General features: G+C 39.5%; 1 protein-coding gene across 6 annotated transcripts in view; it reads left to right on the plus strand.

The window, feature by feature from the left end:
- Positions 1 to 23786, plus strand: part of LOC110835312 (furin-like protease 1) — a 329508-nt gene that overhangs the window by 118186 nt on the left and 187536 nt on the right. The gene's annotated exons all lie outside the window — the stretch shown is intronic.

The following is a 23786-nucleotide window of genomic DNA, read 5'->3' on the forward strand; positions in this document are numbered from 1 at the left end:
AACTATCTCTGTATTTGTATGTAAATCATACTAGAACAGTTCCCGTCTAAATACAAATTTCCGGTTTTCCTGTTAATACCAAATTTAATTTAAATCCAGTTTGTAGCATGGGCTATTATGTGCGCTTTGTGCATAGAGGCGTGGTTTCCTATGCACAAGCTAACACAATCAGTTTTGATGTGTAAACTACTGTTTTATCTTAGGAAATCGTGTGGGACGGTGTGGATTGGATTCATGTGGCTGCAGGTGGCTCGCTCTTGTGGGCACTGTAGTTAACCTTCGACCTCCATAAATGACAGAGAATTTCTTCTTGACTGAATGAACGACCATCAGCTTCTCAAGAAGAACGTTGTTGTTATGGAATTAGTTAACAGTACTTGCTGACTGTTTTGAATGGCAAAACGTCTCTTTGTGTGTCTCTCTCTGTTAGAAACAAGTATTTTTATCATCACATTGTTTTAACACATTTTAAATATTCGTTGTTTTCTTCTGATAAGGAATATCAGTTTATGGTCCCATGCAAAACAACGGACAAACCTCTAGTTTAATACGCGTAGGCCTTCAGTTCTGAAAAAAAAAAGACGATATGTGTTTTTCAATTAAAGGGCAACGTGGAATATTTTGCCTGCGAAATGTTTTTAAATGTATGTGATGGTTAGATGGGACTTCAAAGGGGATTTAAGCATATATTTACTCTCTTTGTTCAGTTATGATCTACATAATCATCCCCACATCGTCTCTAAACTGATTTATAGTTACATCCCAGACCCATATCCAGGCAGCTAATGGCTCGTTATCATAGCCATCACGTTTCAGGTTTTGGTGTCCCTTGGTTGGCCACTGACCGACCATTTGTGTCACATTTGTTAAAATACGAGCTGAATATCTGACACAGCCCACAGCACTGCCGCTCCATGTCCCCCCACATTGCAGCCGGCTGTTCTGTTAAGTAAGTTTACTGCCCACATTGTCCTATGTCGATTATGGTAGTACCTTGTCATCACGGTAGATGGGGGACATAGAGAGCGACTGTCTCTAATAATTCTGTGGGAGATTAGTATTAGGTATATACCATATGGAAGTAAGTTGTTACGATATTAAATGGAATGAACTGTGTCACGGCTGTGCTCAGTGGCTTTATTTTAAATATCACCCATATTCAAACTGCGTAAAATTTTTGTTAGAGTAAATCGTTGAAACTTAACATAAAACTATATTTTATTTTTCCAAAGTCTGGTTTATTTAAAGACTCTTCTATTGCTCAGGTTACATAGAGCGTTGGATGATTGTGTGATTATTTAAATGGAAAGGATATAGGAGAAAGCGGCTGTGAAATGAAAAGAGTGGTAACTATGTGTACCGTCTTGTTTAAATAAATAACTTTTCAATTTGTACACATGTTGTTCGTATGATTCTCACTGTAAACAGAGATTATTTCCTGGAACAGCGTTAACCAGCTGATCTTTGTAATGATGAAGTGCTGTGTTTTCTTGTCGGTACGGACGGAATTCGTAAATATCATTTGGGCGAGTTTTAGCTTCAAAGGGTTGGATCAACCAGAAACTGTAAAGGCGCATGGCTTGTGGGCCTACAAAATGAAGAAAGATGTGATAGGCTGAAGTTATCCTTAGATGAGGATCCATACAACAGCGATGATGCTCTGAATTTCTGGTTGAAAGTTATCTAGATAGTTTCTTTAGACCGCCATATAGTAGCTAACTGCAGGAATTAGCCATAAAAAGTCGTGACGCACTGTAATGACTGTAAGAAATGTACCCCCTGCTTTTTCTTTTCCTTTTTGGTAAGAGGAGGTTAAGGGGCCACAGAAATCGTTATTCTCGCAGAGAAGACGAGTCAGAAACCTTGGGGCGGGGTTAGAATGGAACCCTAGAACGAACAGGGAGCAGTGGAAAAGTCTTAAGTGAACGAAAAGAAATGAGAGTTCAGGGGGAAAGCAGTGGGAAGACAAAAGAGAGAGATGCAGTGCGGGGATAATGTTAGAAGGAGAAGACAGAGAATATGAAAGGTTGAAAGATGAAATACAGTTAAAAGATGTCTCAAGTTACGAAAGGAATAAAGTTATGGTTCAACTGACGATGTTTATTACGAATTACTACCTCGTCCTTATGTAGAACAAAAAGGGCATATGTAGTTTTGTTTTGTGTAGATTTACGGAATGTTAACTTGTGGTTTAGATGTACGGTGCAGAATGGCTGTTAACATTGAAAGATCAACTTCGGCTCTAGGCTACTTTTTCATTCTTAAATTTTGTTTCTGTATTTGAGTCAATTTACCTAAACCGGGGAAACGAAAGTTGTAAGAATGTTTCCGAGATAGGTTTAACAGCGAGCTTCGTGGCGATTTACGAGGTTACAGATCCAATTCATTTTGTGAGGCAGGGTCCTTGAGAGGCAGACAAACTCAGTTGGTCAAGAAATTACCTTTATATGTAACCCGAATGTTTGTTACCATTTTCACAAGAACCCCCCTCACTTAACCTTATTATGAGTCAGATGAATCCATTTTACACCTTGTCACCACATGTATTTGATATCGGCTTTAATGACATCCATATTATGGAATTGATGATTATGATAAAATTACCTCCTTCTAGTGAAATTGTAGAACAGTGTTTCTTATCTCGAGGTTTACAAAGCTTCAAAAACCGCGCAATAATTTTAATTTTCCATTAAATATAAGAACCGGTTTTAAATTTGTGATCAAAACTAGCCTCAAAATTGCAATTAAGTACGATTTAAGTGCTCATTTGGAAATGTGATTTTACGTGTCTTATGGCTCGAAGATTAATCATAGGAAATCTGGTGATACTTTATTTTAACTGTAACATCAGTCGTTGTTGCTGGAAGGGTTTGTCATATAATGTATGGACTGGAGAATTTATTTAGCGTCGAATGACGTGAAGATTCTTATGAATAGTAGGCACGGAAAGTATGTGAATAAAGCATTCGTGGTCTGTTTAAATATACCCCCTTAAGATTTATGTGGAGGGAATGACAACTTGTTCAGAATATCCTGTTCTTACACCAAGATTCGAATCGAACAGCTTACAAATATAGGTCTGAAAAATCTGACTCTCGTCTAAGGATACTTAGTGAGGATAGATTAATTTTCCAAGTATTCTACTACATGAGACTTCATATTACCACAGCAACGAGTATGAAGATGAGTTGTCTTCTGGGATGTCGTAATGTATAGTGTGGTAGATATTGACAACCATCGCGCTGATGATGGAGGCGGTAAGCTCTCTGAAATGTCGGTCAGTATCTGCCAGCATATACGAAGCAGCATTCCAGAGGAAAACCATGTTCTTTCCAAGAACTATACGTGCCGGAAGTTGATTCTGATAATGTTACCCTTTCAGAAAAATATCTATTAACCCCACAGGAAAAAGTCAAAACTAGCAATTAAAGCAAGTTGCTGAATGATGTATTCGGATAGTGATTCTGGTATGTTGATGGGAGGAAGTCTGTATACCGTTTTGTTGCATTTGGTTTGTTGTAGCTACGTGTTTGACCTCTGCTTACGCGCCGATTTCACGGTGAATTAACCCTGGCCAGAGGCGACGCTGGTATCTGCAACGGCCTCAGCCTCATTTTTATCTCTGGCAGGAAATTATACGTGTAGACATTATGCTAGTGTTTTTTACGTTCTCGCAAAGAACAGAGTAATGTATGACCACGATGCTCATTATCATTAACCCTGCTACATGATGTATCAAGTTGGTGTTGTCCTGTGCGCAGAAGTCAAGAAATAGTGGCCTACGATATGTCTCCTGAACTTGAAGGGCTAAAACTGATGGCTAAATGATTTCAGGTTCTCACGGCTGCGAGTATGAAGAGTTCTTGCACCGTGAAGCCAGAGAAAACATCAGTAAACTTAATCAGACTACACGACACAGCGCATTAGAGGACTGCCATTTTAAATCATCTTATTGCTCGAAGCTTTGTAACCTGAGCTACTGACAGTGTCGTTAAACAAGTAATTAATTAATTAAACTCAAAATTCTGGCGATTTGTTAGACAATTACGCTTTGATAATTGTAGTTACAAAAATAAATCTGGACAGTAATTAAATGGAATTTAAAGGGAACATTATTTATGTACATCCGGTGGAATGTTGTACGCGTCCTCTGTGTCCGGATGTCGGGCGACCTAACTTGTTTTTTGATAACCTCCTGTTCAGCACCACGTCTGGTATGAATTGCAGCTCTACGCAGTTTCGAATTGTAGCTAAAACTGTTTGTTGTGGGAACGCCGATGACTGTACCTTACAAAAGTTGCCTCGTGCCTCATGTTGTAGGGCAGTTGGGTCGTTTTGGAACAACATACATCCGTGCGCTTACCTAATTAAAACTAAGGCTGCAATCAGAGTAGCTTCATGTACAGCCAAATTAATGTTTTGTCATACCGGTGAATCCACGGAGGACGAAAATGACAGTGTAGCAGAATGTGGTCACGGAGAAAATCACATGACATCCCGTGTATAGTGTTTTGTCGCAGATACTTTCTGAGTGACCCAGAGGCCAAAATCTGCGGTGGTCTTGCTTGTATTGAAATGATTTTCTCATGGCATCTCGCGATGTAATGGTTGCCAGGTTTCTAAATGAATAGAAGTTGTAAAACCATTTTTAGATGTTTGTATTTTTCCAAGTTCTTTAGAGTTTGTTGTTGAAGTGTGATTACATGAAGGTGAAGGGGGCTGAATATGTAGCTAGGAAGAGTCAAACAAAAACGGGGGCAGAATTTTGATGAGGAATCTCTTGGGTTATCGCTGCTTAGAAAATAAGGAGAAGTAATATTTGAATGATCCAGAACAGTGCCTGATATGAGGCCTTAGTATTGATACTGCTGAAACGTCAGGTTCCATTTCGGGGAGTTTCTTCACTAATTCCTTCAAATTTTGTACAGACTTAGTCATTTTGGGACGCTCTTTACTTACCGTTGTTCCTTTGAATATGTCTCGTTCTTGCTGAGCCTCGTAATCTTTTGAAGCAATCTTAAACGCAGGAGTACATTGTCTTAAGAATACAGTGTAAGTTTATCATTGTCTAGCTAGAGAGATTGTAAACCGCTATTAATTCTACTGCATATCCCTCAACGATGTACACATTGTTTAAGCCTGTTTTCAAATGCCTCTTATTAATTTCATCTGTTTTTCTATCCCACCCCTCCACATGAACCCTGCATCACCCACCTACGGTGTTGTAAATTACGTACAGCAACTGTGCCGCAGACATCCACGCAGACTACCCTGCGCACACGAGCGGTTTCTTCTGACGCATTGATGGAACGCACTGTTTCAGTAGGAAGCGAGCGCACGTGCGGTAGCTTTACCGCTGCGGTTTTTCTACAGCAACATGCTTTAACCCTTTGAAGCCGAAGATCGTCTGAATATTATTTACGAATCCAGACCGTACCGCGAAGAAAACACTTCACTTAACCATTAGAAGTCGAATCAGGCGGTACCACATAAGATTTAACAAAAGAACATCCCGGTCAAAGCCTTAATTTCGATGCGGTGCGGTGGCCGCACAGCGACTGGCTGTGGCAATAGAACGCGAAGAACCCTACCTGTGTGCGCGCACGAGCGGCCTTTGTTTGCCGGAACTTGATGTAACTGAATAGGAGAAGAGGCCGGCACTGTACAGTTCGGCCATATCGGAGTACAGTGACGAAAACTAAATAGAAACTGTGGATAGAAGTTCTTGAAGCTCTACTGCCGAACTCGAGCCAACTTAAAAAAAAAGATCCGAATATTTTCTTTGGATATATAACCAGGTCTTCATATAACTTGTGAAATTGGGCTTTCAACAATCTTTGACTTACAAGTGGAGGGAACCAAAATTTTATTTCTACGGTTTGCCCTTGCTCTTAACGAAAAGAGCACACAAAGACAGTCTCAGCAAAATCCATGCCTCGACTTATCAGCCTAGAACAAAAATCCACATCCCAACAGAAAAGAAAACGCAGGCAAATGAGTTTATTTCACCGTCCGTGTGCACAGGTAACAAGAATATGCGTTTGTGGTAGTTTTATTGCTGCGGAAAAAAAGCTCTCGTGCGCGCTAGCCCTTATCCTTTACCAAATGGTTCCATTTGTTGCAAGAGGTATGTTTTTCGTAATGAGTCTATTTGTTTCAGTCAAAACATAGGCACTTATATTTTTCCTGTCGGTGGAGATTATTAATGTAATCTCATACGCTTCAAAGCACTATGTAATTTATTTTGAAGCACCCTTCACGGACACTTTAAACGCTAAGTCAGCAAATGGCAAAGTTCTTTATGACCGTGGTTCAATTCACGACAGGCACAGGGACTTTTTTTCCGTGCCAGCACTCGCTGACCGGTTTGGGAGCTTACCCAGCATTTTTCAAATGGGCACGAAGGTCTTCATTCCCTGGGGGTAAAGTTGGTGAACTCTGAACCTCAGCATTCATATGTCTATAGTGGGCAGGGGATGCTGTACTTCCACAGTGACGTCATTGCGCGTTGCTCACAATCAGATGCAAGGAAAATGTATCGTTAGTCTCCACAACTCACATTTGATGAGTAGATTACTTTTCTTGGCCATTGCTTAGCCCTTCGAAGCTAATTGGTAATTATATGTACCACAGAGTGTATCTGTTCCATTGTTCTTCTGTTTCGTTAAATATATACTGAAGATATTTTAGTTGCCAGTCTTAAATTTAAAGGCCTACACAAATATTAATTTTCGTAGGATGAGTCATTTTAGTTAAAATGAGTTGTCGGTTCAAAGCAGCCCATCAGAGAGACGATTTTCGTTAGGACATAAATTCTTTTTGTTAGGCCTACACACCAAAAATAAAAATGTTTAAAATGTGATTCAAAGATCGTATTTACATGTACCGTGTAGCCTATATGCGTTTTACGAATACAAAACTAATCTATAAAGCAGAACAATCGGCCGATACCTTGATGACCAGCTTCTTGTTAGAATTATAATTTAATTATGTTGTATATATGTATAGTAAGGACATGTCTATATACCTGAATTTGGTGAAGTCCTGTAACTTGTTGCAAAGGAACACACAACATTTTATTAATTTAGCCATGTGTAATCAACATTAGTAGGAAAATGTTTTATGAAAAGTGTTGCGTACTAACTTTAATTTTATTAACATGAAATAGTTTTGGTGTTACAAAGAACGCCCTTCAGAAGATCCAAAAGGTGTCCCGGCGCGTAAAACGTCATATTGAAAAGACATTGAGGTGTGTGGTAGTTGAGGTTTTCAAGGCGATGTAATTGTAGGAGTGGTCTTCCGGGGCTTTGGGCCTTGTATGATTTTGGTTGTATATCAACATTTCGGAGAGACATAGTGTTTCCATCTTCAGGGCCGAAATTATACACGATGCAACATCCCAAAAGACATCTTCATACACCTCGCTGTGGGGGCGTGAAATTTCACCTATGTTTAGTTAGGTTTATCATATTTTAAATCCGATCGGGCCGCACAAAATCTGTGTTTGATTTATAGGTGGTGGAACTTAATGAAATTGCTAACATTCACAATGATTTATACGATAAAAAAGTAGAGCCTGTACATTTGTAAGGAATGCATTTAACAAGCCTGAATTAATGTTGCGTCTTCCTTTTGTATTAAATTATTTTGTAAGAAAAAAGTAAATTTATATTTTAGGTTAGCAGTGCCGACATGGAACAAAACAAGCACTTCAAAATGTAACCTCGTCATGAATTTTTTTTGTGTTACGGAAATGGCAAACGTTACGTTACAAGTGTAAATAATACATGCGAAGACATGAATAAAATATCTCGCATTGCCGTGTTTCTCTTGTTCGCATCAGCGTACTTTAATTATCAGTCACCCGCACTTAACAAGCCATGTTATATATTGTCATATAATTCCACAGTGAAGTTATGTTTTGGCTTTCATGGGGCTTATTAAAGAATTGTATTAAATCACATTAAAGCCACGGTTCCTTAAATCCTTTTCATAGAATAAGAAATAGGCTTAGCAGGCTTTTGCACAGCGCCTTATTCTCTCCTGCTACGAAATGTGGGATAGTACCTTATGACAGGCTGCGGCCATATTCTTTAATCGCTATCTACTCACTGTTCCACCTTATATTCCCATTGAATGTCGCGAGCGAGTGGTTAGTACTTCTTCGTATATGCTTTATATTTCGGCATTTTACTAAAATGTTGTGGTTTTCACGAGTCCCTCCAGTCAAGTGTCTGTATAGTACCTTAAAATAGACCACGACAGCTTTCATCCGTGTGAAACATTATTGTAGCAAGAAGAAACTTAGAATTGCTGACGTAGACACGCCTCGTTTGAGTCCGGGGTTTAATGTACTGGGTGCTGTCTTGTGACAGGAATAAAGTAACGTATTGGCTCTGACAGCGTGTGTTCAGATCTGAAAGGGATACTGTCAGATAGGGAAAAGAAAAGAAAAGAAAAGAAGAGGAAATCTTGAACAGATATATATACACACACACACACACACAGAGACATACATAGGCACTGTGTGTCCAGATGGCAATCTTAGTTTTGTGCATGGGCGGGTATGTCATAGAAGATTTATCTTTTAATGCATTCAGAGGAAATTCTGCTAAGGGTCGCTGTGTGTGTATCTTAGAATTCTGATTGAGACGATGCAGAATGGCAGAGCGACGAGTCACTTTAGATTTCAGCTGGAGCTAAATGTAAGTTCGTTCTGCAATTACCTGACAGCGATCTTGACTGTGCCATTCACTAGTTGCTTCCTTATCTTACTAATTCAATTATGCTTTAATTTTCAGAATGAAATATGAAACAGACTTATTACATTACATTCATCTTACCAGTGTAAACTTGGTTCACAATGGGGTTCACGTGCAACATAAATGGAGACTTATTCCAGTTCTAGAGACTTAGATGTCAAGATATAACTATTTGCAATCTATTCCTCAGGCCACGTTGGAGGAGTGAGGCACTATTGAAATTCTAAGTGTCAGCTTAAACAGAAACAATAGTAAATTGCACTGCAGGGGATACACAAGTTTATGCACACTTATCACAGTCATATGTCTTCCTCAAATCGTTTAGAGCAGTGGTTTTCAACCTGGGGTATGCGTACCCTCGGGGGTACGCGAAGACATCTTATGGGGTACGTGAAATTTAAAAAATATATATATATTATTTTATGATAAACACTGAATAATTAGTAATGTAATTTATTTAATTTATTATACATGTAGATTATATACTATGTATAACTTGAATTATACATTAACAACTTTGGGGGTACAAAGTTGAAGAGAAATTATATCTGGGGGTACGCGAACAAGAAAGGTTGAATACCGCTGGTTTAGAGTTACAAGTCACTTAATGAAAGCGTACAGATTGCTATCACAGAGTTTGGTTATCTTACGGTAGAACAGCTTGTGTGTAGACAACCAAATGTGGTATCTTCAGCGAAGTGCTTAAATTAGGCCAGACCGCTTTCTTTTACGTGGTTTCCAATTGATTAGCCTTATTCTTTCACCATCCTGTCATTTGACTCAATACATTCTGAGCTGCTGACACTGCCGTTAAAAACCGCAAATAAGTAAAATAAATTTAAAACAAGACCAGGTATCAGAGGTTACTCGCCGACTCGAAATACTTTGTTACCTTGCTCGGTAGAGGCTACTGTGATTGTTTTTCTTCGTGTTTTGCCTTAGTTAATGTCGTTAATTACTTTGTTTGTAGGACTACTTTAATGAGGCCCATCTGTTCCTCAGATTTTCGAATTTTGTCTTACTTAACCGCAAAATTATGCCAGTTAACCGTCAGTAATATTTATAGTTTTGTAAATCGTCCGAGAATTGCCGTGGACCGAGCGCGGAAGCACCCAGGCCCTAGAGTTTTACAGTACTATGCTTGTTGAGTGTAGACCGGGTACAGCTGCTGGCAGCAACTTCCGGGGTTTGTCTCTTCGTCTCTGTGTCCGTTCAACCCAGTATCCAGTGAGTATTGCGGAAGCCTCGCCAAATTGTAGAATTGACTCGGCTCATATGGACCCTTCCACGGGCGCGGTGTAGCCGGGGTTACTGCACTGACCTGATTTCCACGGCATTGACATATTTGAGAATCAGATCCCATTTATCCAAATCCTGCAATGTTGAAATCACTACTTCAATTTCCGCACGTCTCGTTCTATGCTCTAAGCTGCGTGCGTTTGCTGACCATTACGTTTTCAGTGTGATTTCCTACTGAAGTAAATCAGAAATACAGGACTGACTGGCAGGCCAAATGTTCTCGTGGAGTTACACGCTTAAAATCACAACGTTGAGAGCTAATATAAATGCGAGGCATTCCCACAACCACGTTAATTAACTACGAACTTGTAATGCTCAGGATACAGCGTCTTCAGGGCACCACGGATGGAGAAACTTCACTTCACATGCCGACAAAACCTACAGAAATAACAGCAGCAACTGTAATCATCTTGTATTTGTGATAGGCCTACCTATGGCTGAGTGCATATTTAAGACTGGGGTTTGACATGTGTTAAAAGTAAAGTATTGCGTTGTGTTAACTAATTGTGTTATACAGTGAAAGTTGTAGGATGCTACAGTGCGTGTGCTGATGAAGTTGAACGGAACTATCTCATCCCGGCTACCAGCTGGAAATGAATGACTGATCGCCAAGGGCTACAAATTTTTGCCAATACGAGTGAAGTATCGCTCCATAAAACAATAAGAACAAAGTACCGTTTTATAGCAGTTTCTTCCAGGAGGTGAAAATTTACAGTTAACTGTAATAATGCATTAGACTTGTATTAGGGCGGTAACCGTTTGAATCTCGCCCGGCTTACCGTCTATCCCTCCTAAGGTTGTCGTGGCTTCACACTATTTTTACAGGCGAATTTCCGGGACATTAGCTTAAAATAGGCCACTTTCACCTCCTTAAAAATCCTAGTCTGGTCCCCATCAACGATTATTTTGACATCTCATTCAACGACACTTCACCTCGACAGATGAGTAATGATATGTTGCGTTTAAAGCGAAATTTGAGTTCAATAAATAATCGAGTCATTAGATAGCCCGAAGGAAATCACGATTTTTCGACTGACATTTGCCAGTGCGGACAGGGAATCGAACCGGATGTTCCCAGAATACAAACCGGAGTTATTACCAGGGCATTTGGCGGTCGAATAAGTCATTGTACCCACAACCGTGATTTTGCTGTGTTGTCCTGAAATTGCTCTCGTGAAAATTGTAAATGTGTGTAATTTTCGTCAGACACGTTTAGTAGGGGTTTTTGAAGACGGACACAAACAGACAGACAGACAGACAGACAGACATTGCTTTTATACTGAGTAGAAATGGAAGGAGCAACACCATAGTAGAGTCTTCGTTTAAGAGTTGATCTTTAATCAGCTGGTTAAGAAATTCCCCACGTCATTGAGCTCTAAGCTTCATTACTGTATTTACAAAAAAACACAACTGGATCCTGTCCTGAGTTATCGAATATAATCCACTGCTTTGTACCCTCGCTCTTTCGCTATTTAAATCCATTTTAGCATCAAATTATTCTGTCTACCCGCGTGTCTCTCTAATATGTTGTCTCGCACTGAGCTGATCCTGCCAGGATGTTTTGAATTTCTTATTTTACTGTTGTTTGATACACTTAGTAAAATTAGATCAGCAATACATGTTGCGGGTCTCCTCGTTACAGAATATTCTCCTGTGCTGCTGTGCCTGCCGTACTTTGTTGTGGATTACACACTTCACAGCTACCACGGCATCGTGAAATTCCATATATGTCCTCTCAGAAAGTTAATATTTGACGTGGCAGCTTGTTTTATGCGTTTTTCAAGAGGAAAGCCGATTTTTTGTGAATAAATTTTATATTTCGTCCGTTTTCTGCAAACAGAAGGACCATGTAGCCCTGAAATAGTTACTTGGAAAGACCGCCGAAGTAGAATGCATGTGCTAAGGATAAAACATGTAATTGAAATTCCGGCTGACTTTTATTTTTACTCAGAACAGGTATTTATAATTTGAAAGAAGAATATCTGTTTTAGTAGAATGCAGATTAATTTTGAATTCGATTGTTCCGAAATCAACCTAACTAGGACGAACCTTTAAATCAATTACGATATTTTATTCTGTTTCAAACTGCAGTGATATTTTAAATAGGTAAAGTTGCTGTCTTGTCCTAATACATGCAGCTGCAGGAGTTCAAATAATCATTAGGCGACCTGAGGTTCTCCCGTCGGCAAATATGGAGATGGCTGTTTTGCGCGATGTAGTCTCGTAGACGTTTATTGACGTCTCAGAGGTGCTTGCTGCCCGCATCATTAGGCCCTGATAACTGGGGCAGCAAACACCTCTGAAACGTCGGTAAAATTCTACCAGACTGCGTGACACAATAACCCAGAAGACGGCTGTCCTCAACCTTTAGAAACATAAGAGTGCTTTCGATGCGATGAATGTAGGTAGCACGGTTAAAATCAAAGCTGAAATGTTCCAGTTTCACGTAAGGATTGTAAGTTTCAGTATACGTTATCAGACTGTTCAAACGCATCGTCTGACTTTTTTTTTAAGAATTGGGAAAGCATTAGGAAAATTAATTGGACACTGGAGAGGAAATTCTGAGTAGTCTTTGTTGTTGTTGTTACAAAATGCTTAATTTTGTTTATATTCTTCGCCTCTCGGTTCGCTCTGCAGAATTTGTTACAGTATAAGTAGGATGATAGATCAAAGGCTGCCTGCCGTATCAGCAGTATTAATTCTAGGTATTTTTTTATTTAATCCTCTTACAATATGAGCGCATTAGGCGGCATTAATTCGTCTTTCGAAAGCAATGCCTTTCTCAGAACTACCGGTATATCATAATTTCTCCTTAATAGGATTATTGAGACATTGGGCATTTAAGAATGTTCTTTCTGAACTTACAGTAAGACATAGTTTTTGCTTCGTTAACTCAGAAAATTATTGTTTTTTGTAAATATCCGAGGATTCTCTAAAACAGGCCTCGATCATCAATGCGATGAATCCTGATGATGGAGGCAGCATGTACCTCTGAAACGTTGGTAAACTATACCAGACTGTACGGCGCTGCAACCCCAAAATGCGATAGTCGTTCATAAACATAAATCTAACGCTATTTCAGAAAGACGTTGGTGAGTCGTATTGTGGGTTTTGTGGTTGGTGTTGTCTGCTTAGTATGCGTCTGTGATGATTTCTCACTCTGTGCTGCATTTTTATTACTTTTATTTGTTATTTCTGCTCGCCAGTGTAACTCCAGACTAACCACTTTTCAATTTGTCGTCCCACCACAAGATTACATTTACCCAGATTTCGTGAGGGCCCACGGTCTTATGTTTAGCGAAAGATTACACGTTTAGTTGCTGCTGTACAATGTACTCCCGTCTCCTGGGTTGCGCTCTCGGCATCTGGGAATGTGCACAGAATCCTAAATAAAGTCTCCGTTTTTCTTCAAGCTAGCTGACGGTAGCTAGATATTTCTTAGGACAGAGAATCAGTGAATAGAGAGGGACATAGAGGAGAATACATGCTCTTTCAGCAAAAAAACGTACAGTAAGTAAAAATGCACAAGGATATCTTTGCTGTGAATTGTGACGTGCTTGATCGGAGTGTAAAAGAAAATCACGCCTTCTTGCCAACCATCTAGTGTTCGGCCTGTGTGTGTATATATTACTTTTGGGGTCATCTTACTGCATTATTCAACAGTTGCTCGTATCCGAAACGTTCATTCCGTGCAGCTGGATTTTGTGCCAATAAATGCCTATTCAAGCAGCATACGAACAGAAATTTCGCTTTTATCCAGTATGGTAATGTTTCTATTTTAAATAAAATTTAGTTAGTATTCGTATAATATTCTGGACACCTGTTTTACTTCCCAGCTACAATTTCAGTTGTGGCTACCAACTTGCCGTGTAGTTGAGCGTCGCCAAGAATTGCTTTCAGGTGCTTGAATTTAAAGTTAGGAAGTGTGCCGGGACCTGACCTTTCTGAATGGCACTAGAGATGTCTTGAGATATCTGGAATCAGTAGGTTGACTGTCTGGTTGGGTGATGACGTCGCAACGGAGGATTCCCCACTATCTTCCTCGGCTTGCTACAACCTCCCATGTCAGATTTTCCTGGTGGGAATTTCTTTCCCAGTCACGTTGGTTACAGAAGCATACGCAAGTCATCTTGTAAAGTTTTCTTGTTTTAATAATTTAGTCAGAACTGGAAAATGTGCAAACAAGCCTGACACTGGAGTTTTAAGAGACTATTCTGTTACGTTATAAAATACTACATTATTCTGATCAGTAAACACGCGATTTTAATCCTCTTCTTGACACTGATTATCCCTTTAGTTATTTAATAATACAGTACCCAGGTTACAGGTGTGATGGTAGATTATATCGACAAGTTTCGGACATGCTGAGGTACTATCTTGAGCCTAAACATAGGTACTACAGGTAACATAGAATAATGATACCAGCTCTATTGAAACATAATGATAGGGAAATGTAAAATGTAGTGTCAAAAATCTATGGTTTCCTTGTTGGTATGTTGCCCGTGTAATAGTAAGGACATCATTTCGTGGAACACCAAGCACGACTGTTTCTAATCACAGTGACCGGCCCTGAACCCTGGACTTCACTACTAGAAGCACGGTCCACTAATTGTTTGGTATAAATCATGATAGCGTCCAATAAACTAATGTTTCTAAACTTTTCTGGTACCGTGGAATCCCCCTCCCAAAATTATCTCATACATTTTGATTAGATATAAAGTAGATTACCGCCACGGTGGTCGAGCGGTCAGAACACTGGCCTTGTAATCCTGGGGTCTCGGGTTCGATTCCCGGCGGTGCCCGAATTTATAACTTGTGTTGGGCAAGGCCGTGGTCTAGGCAACACGGAGTTTTCCTCCGTGGCATCCCAACAATTACTCCATTCACACACAGAAGAAGGCAATGGCAAACCACTTCTGGATCATCTGCCAAGAACGTATATGAACAGGTCCCAGTCCGAGAAAAGGATGGAAGGATCCTGTTCATATGGACCTGTCGTCAGACAGAACACTAAATAAAAAATAATAAAGTAGATTAAGTAAAATAGAGATAGAATGTAGACATTTCTTTATGTTCTTCACTCCTTTGTGGGAGTAAAATATATGACGAAGAAAGCTAAAATCTAGCAGTACTACGCTATAAAATACAGAAATAAAAATAATATACTCGATTCGCGGGCCTGTTAGGCGCAAGTTGCGGACCCACGTTTATAAACAATTAAGTAAACTGTTAAGGAAGTACAGTGTAACCATCGCAACTTGTATTTTCGTAACCCATACCTGATTACCATAATTTGTCCATGCGTGGTACATACTAATTATCCAGAGCAAATTGCAGTAGAACATGTAGCCTGCATATAAAAACTGTCTATTTGCTGCAATGCTATTAGTAATTAGCTTCTATTATATGACTTTGTAATTAAATGCTGAATTAAATCCACTAATAAAAGCATGCCCTGTTCATTAACAGTGACAGCTAAACCGAGTTTAGCTCATTATTGTGTTATGATTTGTTTCTAAAATGTTATTCACTTGCAGACGTGGAAACTGCAGTCAGGAATTCGATAATTCCACCACCTCTTTTACAAAACTGGCCGTTGTGTAGAGTGATTCAGTGTTCCGAGGGATTAACTACACAGTAGAATTTGAGGTTCTCACGGCGGCGAGCATGAAGATTGCTGCGTGTAGTCTGGCAAATTACCAACATATCAGAGGCCCTTGCTGCATCATGTGGGATCGCCCTGATGACGGAGGCAGCAAGGAGACTCGAAACCTTGGTAAACTTCTGTCAGATTACACGGAACTACAATAGAGTGATCTTGAATGCAAGACTTAGATTGAAAACCCTTATGAATAGACAGCTCTTGCAGACGACAGGCATGATATTATTAAAACGAATCGTAGAGAAATACGTTGTGAAATTAGAAGATTGATCTGATGAGCTCACCGGTGCTTACTGTGGTAACGATAATGAACCCATGCGTTCAACTCGGAATTCATTGAATAGCTGAATGTCTGTGAAGTTACCCAGTGGACTAACACCATTGTTTCGAGGAATATAATTACGAACTGACTTGGAAACGAAATTTTTATACACCTAACCGAATATATTCCAGTTGTGCAATGTCTTTCATCGCTTGATGGTGAAGGGCTTCGTCGACATATCGATTGAAGAAGAGGTTTTCCGATTTTATGAAATCATAGTATCATGTCGTGGTTATGTCTGACAAACTTGACCTTTAACGAAGCCAGTTCTGTACCAACTTTCTCTTTCGTTGGCGACGGAGGTCACACTTTAGAGTGAGGTCCGTGGAACTTAACCCACTTCCAGCTGGTTCTAGAAGCGCCTACCACTTGCATTCCAACGCACACAAATTTTGACTGCAGTTTCTATGTGTTGCTCATTTCTCTTGTTTACAACTGGTGTTGAATTTCATTAAGTAACAACATTTCTAGGTTTCAGTATCGTTCTGGCTAGGTGATTACTGACGTAACTTTCCATGATTATTAATGCACGGGTTCGCTCGATCTCCCTGCCTAAGTCGGTGTAGCGAAGTCCTTTTTAGAAAATTCTAGTCACATAGCTCGTTTAGAAATTCCCCACCCTTTATCGAATCTAATAACACAGAGAAATACAGATTGCATAAATTAAGGAAGGAAGAACATAGATTACAATTGTTAGGAAGGAGTGCTGAGGAAAACATGAGAATGTAATGACGGTCAATTGCGGCAGTTTAAGATACTTAATTTAGTGGTTCATAATCGTATTAACAAAATCTCGCTGCTTCATCCTGTTTTGAACTAATGCAACTCTGTCTGCATAGTCACACTCTGTTTTTCAGCCATCTTTTATTTTTTTCTCCCATGTAGTCTGTGCCAAAATTATATATATTTAAAAAATTAATTTCAAGTGGAATTTATTTGGCGTGTATGAAAGTGATGTTACTTTAATTTGCATGTTTAGCTGTAAATCGTACGTTATTAAAACTGCAAGTTAATGAACTGTTCTGGTCGGCTTATCTTTGATATAGGAGAGACAGGTTTCTTGTATAACGTTATACGAAACTAATTTCATGCATCATTTGGTTTCAACTCGATATAAGAACGAAAGGTTGCAAGAGGGAATGATTTAGAATGGCGCTGATCTACTTTCAGTCGACTTGGTTTTTAAGTGTGGTTTTAAATAATACGTGAACACTTATTACATTGTCCCGTTCCGTCGGTCAACTGTCTGTCTGGTCTTCCCTGCACACACACACACACAAAGCTCTTTTGTGTTATGTAATGCCGATTAAATTTAGTCCGTTGTCCTTATCAAAATGAAGACAATTTCGATCCTAATGAGAAAGACTGGCGCTTTACATAAAAAGCTGTCCCACTATACGCCATGTAGGCGCTTGGTGGGAGAGCAGGTATAGCTCCTACTCCTGTTCTTAACCTCGGCGTGGAGTGGTTAGCGTTTCGTCCCGGGCACTTTGCATACGAATTTCGAATAGTATAATAACTGTCTGGTATTAGAATCTGCAGGTTCTCAAGCAATCGTATAAGACATATTTTGTGCTTTTTTCCGCTACGAGAAGACTTTACTTGTTAGATACAATTGGACAAGAAGAATGCTTAGGCCTACTGCTTTGCGAGTTGTCCGGTATTTGTATTCCTTCCAAATTTATTCGCAGCGACGATATTTCAATTGTTTTTAAAACGAAGTGGTCTTTTTTTAGACGTTTATTTATACTGAGGTGCATAACATTTTGTGTCACTGTTTCTGCTCATTTCGTTTTGGGAAAGGAAAGGAAAGGAAAGGAAAGGAAAATAAAATTTATTTGTTTCCGTGGCGGGCGACTGTTAATGTTCGAAACCAAATAGAACAGCGGACGTTCTCGGACTCTGGGCACTGGAATGGGATGGAAACATGTTGAGAAACCCATACATAGGAGGAACTCCTTTCTCCGTGATCTGTGCTACAGCTAATCCAAGTAAGTGCTCCATACACGACATATAGTCGGCTCGATTATTTAATTAAATCGGCTATTATGATGGGAGACAATTAAGATTTTCCTCAGTCATACCCTTTAGATACCAGCATTTGAAGCCGAAGCTCGTCTAAATGATAGCTAGGAATGCAGTTCGTACCGCAAAGAAAACACAACACTTCACCATTACAAAGATCAAGTGGTTAAGCTTTTTAAAGAGGAAATCGGTATTTACTCTGAGAATAACACCGAACTCTTAAATAGATTGATAATCAGGTGGTACATATAGTTACCACTGGACTTAAGGGATGAAGTAGGGTTTATCTCCGCCTCCAGAGTGGAAAGAAAGACAAAGAATTACAGTTAGAAAACAACGTGGAATCCCTTGTTCAGTTTCAACTACTAGCCTCCGGAGACGGTAAACGGGTTCCGCTTTAGGAATTTTGAAATACTCTTCCTGTTTTCGAAAAAATAAAACAGACGAGAGCCATACTTGCTCATTGGCTGTCCTTCGGAATGATCACATCATACATCTATTATAAAGGTGTTCCAGCTGTCGCCGTGGTAACGACTGCCAGCATTATCGCATTTTTAACATAAATTATATTTCGTAATCTATTCAGATTGCGTTTAGTTATGGAGGAGCGAATTTAAATTAGTGACTGCATACTGTAATAACATTTTAAAAATACTTTCGAATAAATTACGCACTGTACTTAGCGTACGTAGCTTCCTGCCACATAACTTTCTGTTCATCCACACTCATCCATCCGATTTTTGAGACGCATTTTAATTTTATCCTCACATTTACGTCTTCAAAGTGGTATTTTATCTTCAGATTTACCGACAAAAACTTTGTACGCATTACTCAACTATCTTATATTTGCTACTTGTGATCTTAATCGAGTTTGTCTTAATTTGATCCACCTGATAATGATAATATTTGGTGAAAAGTACAAATTGTAAAGTCCCTCTTTATTCAACAGTGTTATCCACCGTCTAACTGTCGTTTGCGTCCAAACATTTTTCTCAGCACCCTGTTTTCCAACGCCCTAACTCTGTGTTCTTCCCCTAAACTGAGGGATCTAGTTTCGAACCCACACAAGACAGGTAGAACGAATTTCAGTCATCAGGAAAATATCAGAGGTTGAGGTTTTCACGGTCATGCACTTGCCCATTATTCTCTTCTGGGTTGTGACGCCGTGCAGCCTTGGACGGACGTTGGCAACCGCGTAGGGCTCCACGGTCCAAAAGACCACAGTCGACTGTAGGAAGTCAGTTTTTGTGGCGTGGTTCTCTGACCGTTACACGTATGGAGACGAGACACAATTTTAATTTTCTTGTTTATGTCGTTTCCTAACTTCCGTTTCTCATTTGTTTTTCTTGTACACGCATCTCTTCCTTCTGCCTTCTTTATCCACCTGTCCCACTTATTATTTTTCATCTCACTCCCTCTCGTGTTATCATCCTCTTCCGCGTCTCGTTCTTGAATGTCCTGTCCTGCATAATTATGCGCGCCACAGGAGAGGGGTTTAAAAACCAACAAAGAAGTTTACTGTTTTAGAACAAAGTGTTCGTTCTGCGCACACTATATTCTTTGTGAGCACTTACAGATGGTCTCTCCCGCAGAGCTCCAGAAATCCGACGAATAATTTCGTCGATCAAATTTCGTTATGATCCTTTCCGAGTCTTGAAACTCTAGACGTGTAACGCTTTAGAGACGAGTGGTAACTACATGCACCATCTGCTTTATGAATCAGTAACGCCATATTGTATATGCTTCTCAGTGTACACAGCGACTATTTTCTTAAACAGCATTAACAAGTTGACCTTTGTAATGGTAAAGAGTTGTGTTTTCTTTGAGGTACGGACTGAATTGTTAAATAATATTTAGGCAAGCTTACATATTTCAAATGAAGACTGACTACGTTCTTGTTCAGTTGATCGTGACCTTTACTGGCTTCATCGCACAGTTTGATTGCACACGGAATTACGCGTATTTGGGTTTACATCATTAAGTTGCTTAGCAGGAACTATCAGCGTTGCTGAGCGACTCTAGTGCTCCTAATAACATCATTACCCAGGATCAGTCTACTGTTTTGAGAGTAAAGGAACATCCAGATGTCGTCTTATAACAGGGAACACAAGTTTACACACGTTTCTTGTTGTTTCTTATTATATTTGCTAGCAGTGTCACGCTACAAAGTTGCGTTGAGCAGTAATACAATTTATTGCAGAATTTTCTTTGCAAGCCGCATTGTCTCACAACATTTATAAACTTATTTGTACTAACTAAATTAATAGAAAATGTCTTCACATCAACGCAGACTCCGCCAGACCCCAAAATAAGCACTATCATAGGTTTTTTGCATTGATTGCTGGTAGATCCGCCACCGTCAGGACTTAATTTTATTTTTGTCTCATTACACAAACGAACAGTAAAGCGCGACTGGTACTTGCTATGGCCATAGGCACCGTATCACCAGCTTAGTCCATGCAGTTTTGTATTAATTGACAGCATGATTGCGAATGATAAATTAGGAAATAATTAATGACGTGTTTTGTGCTTCTAAAGTCTGTAACATATTAAACCGTGGCAAACAGTTGCTATTTGTTTTACAATTTTGAACTAACGAATTTTTCACCGCATGCTTTCTAGAAAACCTCGTTTGTCCCCCGAGTAAAGATAATTAATTGTCCGCCTTTGACGTAGGTACCGCTCAAAATCGTGTTTGTTTCTCTACAGACACGTACAGGTGACTCTCATTTCATGCGCTTTTGCCACCCACGTCAAAATTTATAGGTTAGATTAATTTGATTTTACGAAAAGTCGTATTTTGATCACGCTTCCAGCTTTTAAATTAAAGGGCTAGCTAGAATTCGTAGCACGACATTTGTTCGGTATGTGCTGTGAAATACGTCTCGTAACAGTTTTCCATCTTCCCCTCTTCTGTAACCCCCCCACCCGATTACCCTCGCCCAAGAGTGAATACTGAAAGCAAAAACAACCTCGAAGGACAATACACGTCCTTGGCGTGTTTTTATATTTTCCTCTTTGTGCGAGTTATTTTCATTCGACATGACATTGTGTCTCGAAATTCATTGTGAAAAGTATGGTGTTCATTGGATAATATGGAGACACCGCGAAACTTCGCCGTTACGTTTTTCAGATTATCATCTCTTAAGTTATAATATATGATTTCATGTAAGATTTGAGGTTTCCACATCGGTGAGTATGAAGATTTCTGTGTTCTGATTTGTTGCGCTGTGTAGGCAGTATGACCCCAGAAACGTTGGCAAACGTCGACCAGACCACACAGCGCAACAACCCAGAAGACAGAAATCTTCATATGATTTCATGTTTACTTAAATGTATTAACACCAGGACTTTTAAATTAGTGTAATGTTAACTGAACATAAAATATATTTATATGTATGAGTAACGAACGAAATGTAAGGAAGAAGAACTTCTTACTCTTTGGTGTGTGCTTGTGTGATTAGCCTTGTATCTGCGATGAATAGACATCCAGTGAAATGCGCAGTGTGAATAATAAAGGAGGGATTCATAAAATATATGCATTTCGTTGGAGAAGGATGTACCGTCATTGTGTTCGCTTGTTTCTGTGCTGGCTTGTGTAAGACCACTGAAATATTACTGCAAAGTTATAGGACAAGGAGAAATGCTCCAGTGCTTAAAGGCTAACGGGTTCAGAACATGTGGTGCACCTCCCGCGTCGTAAAGAACGCTTTAAAGAAGCTGTGTCTGCATCGGTCACAGATTGAACAGCCTTCTGACGACGGGCGCAGACTTTCTTCTGAGCGCCATACACAAATACATCGTTCAGCTACGGTCAATATGACAAAACATTATTGCCTGACAATCTGATCTTTAAGAACTTCACACGGTTGACTGGTTAGCATTCCTGTCGCGTATTGTGGAGATCCCGGCATCATATATCTCTGTCCGGATGTCGGTTGTCCCGAGTCTCGACAATACGTAGAGAAATATTTGTGCAACACTGCGATCCAAGGTCATTGTTTGAACAATTTGCGCCAAGGTCTTGTGCAACTGTGCGGTCCACATGCGACAGATAGACATGGAAGGGCCCACAGAGTGCTTTTCGCTGACGCTAGGGTGTGAAGAACACCTAAAAACTGGCTCACGGTTGTGCTGACTGTCGTGTTTTTGGAATTAGAGTTAGGGAAGGCGAAAGAATGTGTGTTATGAGCTACAAGGGTTATCCTCTTACAGTATAGGGAAAACGCGTGTTTCTGATATTTCTTGGCTCTTTCTTGACTCTCTCAGCTATCTCTGATGTTCTTCTTCGTCTTACAAACCCGCTAATTAGGTTTCATAACAGCGACTTGTGATATGGTAAAAAGTTCAATGGCACTGTAGCTCTTTCCGCAAAGAAGCTAAGCTTACATAACTGAGCTAATTACGTACTTCCTTAATTACCTGAAAACGCAGATCCCTAGATTTTCAAGGGAATAGAAGCGAAAGGAATTAAGTAAGCGGCAGGCTTATTTGGGAGAGTTAACTTGCTTTTGGCTTCAAAGCATCTTGTTCACGTAACCGAACTTTCTTCTGCTTTGCTGAATGAAACTCCTTGGTTTACGGTACAGAATTACTGTTTCCTTGGCGTGTCAGCATTGCACTGGAAACACGGCCGCACCTGCAAATTCAATCGGTCATAGGTTTTTTATATAAGAAAATCGTAAACGTACGTAATTGGGTAGGCCTGCCTGTCGTTTGTAGCCTTAAAGCTCTGCAAAAACAGCGGAAAATAAAACACATTTATATTAATATAATCCCACGTAAATGTGTACACACGTTTAGCGTGTTTCAAAAAGCCATTTAAGCCATTTCATTATCAATTTTAGTGAAGTTGCTTATTACTCACTTGGATATTTTCGGCCCATATATTTTCCTGTGGATTGTGTTTACATTGAAATTTCTGTTATTTCGTCATCTGGCTCCTTTACAGCTGTCAAGGCCATTGTTTCGTGTACCTTGATCTTTGGCAGACTGAGAAACAGATGAATGCTTCTAGTTTTGAGCTGAATGATAAACATGTTTATTATTTACTGATGAAACACGTTCTGAGAATCATTTCTAAAAATAATTTGACAAAGCACTTAGTTTTAGACTGAATTGATTTATTTGTTATTTGGGGGGGGAGGTAAATATGTAGGCTATTTAATTAAGAAACTACGCACACTAATGAGCTTAATTGCGACATTGTGAAAGTTCTAAAATGTATGCAATTTATCTGAAGGCGTTTGTGTCAAAATTTGACTGTAAGAACGTGTGGAAAATGAATTTCCTTTCCGATACAGTTACAGCCGAAGAATCTTTGTAGCTTTGAGTGCGAATTTCATAATGCGGGAGATTGTAAACATGTCTAAAAACTCTTACGAGGGCTCTCATTTCTATTTCAGTTGGAAAATAGGAAGGGGCAAGGACGCTCACCAATTTGGTTTCATTTTAATAATATAACGTGATGTAGTCTCGGGTGGCACTAGCTTCTGTCCGATTGTCATTTATTGTCAGTATAAATTATTTTGCTGGAGTTTCGGGCTACATTTGACAAATGGAATTTCTCGTCATGTGAGGACTGGAATTCCACTTTTATTTGGTAATCAATTTCATAGTTTCATCGAAGTCTGTAACATTAGTTTTCTGAAACATAAAATATACTCAGACTTCTCCCTCCAGGTCTGTTTATTATTCTACGTGTTCACGTTGTCTA

This window comes from Zootermopsis nevadensis, unplaced genomic scaffold, assembly GCF_977971745.1.
Source record: "Zootermopsis nevadensis isolate Lab colony 2312 unplaced genomic scaffold, Znev_1.0 Znev_ptg000061l, whole genome shotgun sequence".
NCBI classification, from domain to species: domain Eukaryota; kingdom Metazoa; phylum Arthropoda; class Insecta; order Blattodea; family Termopsidae; genus Zootermopsis; species Zootermopsis nevadensis.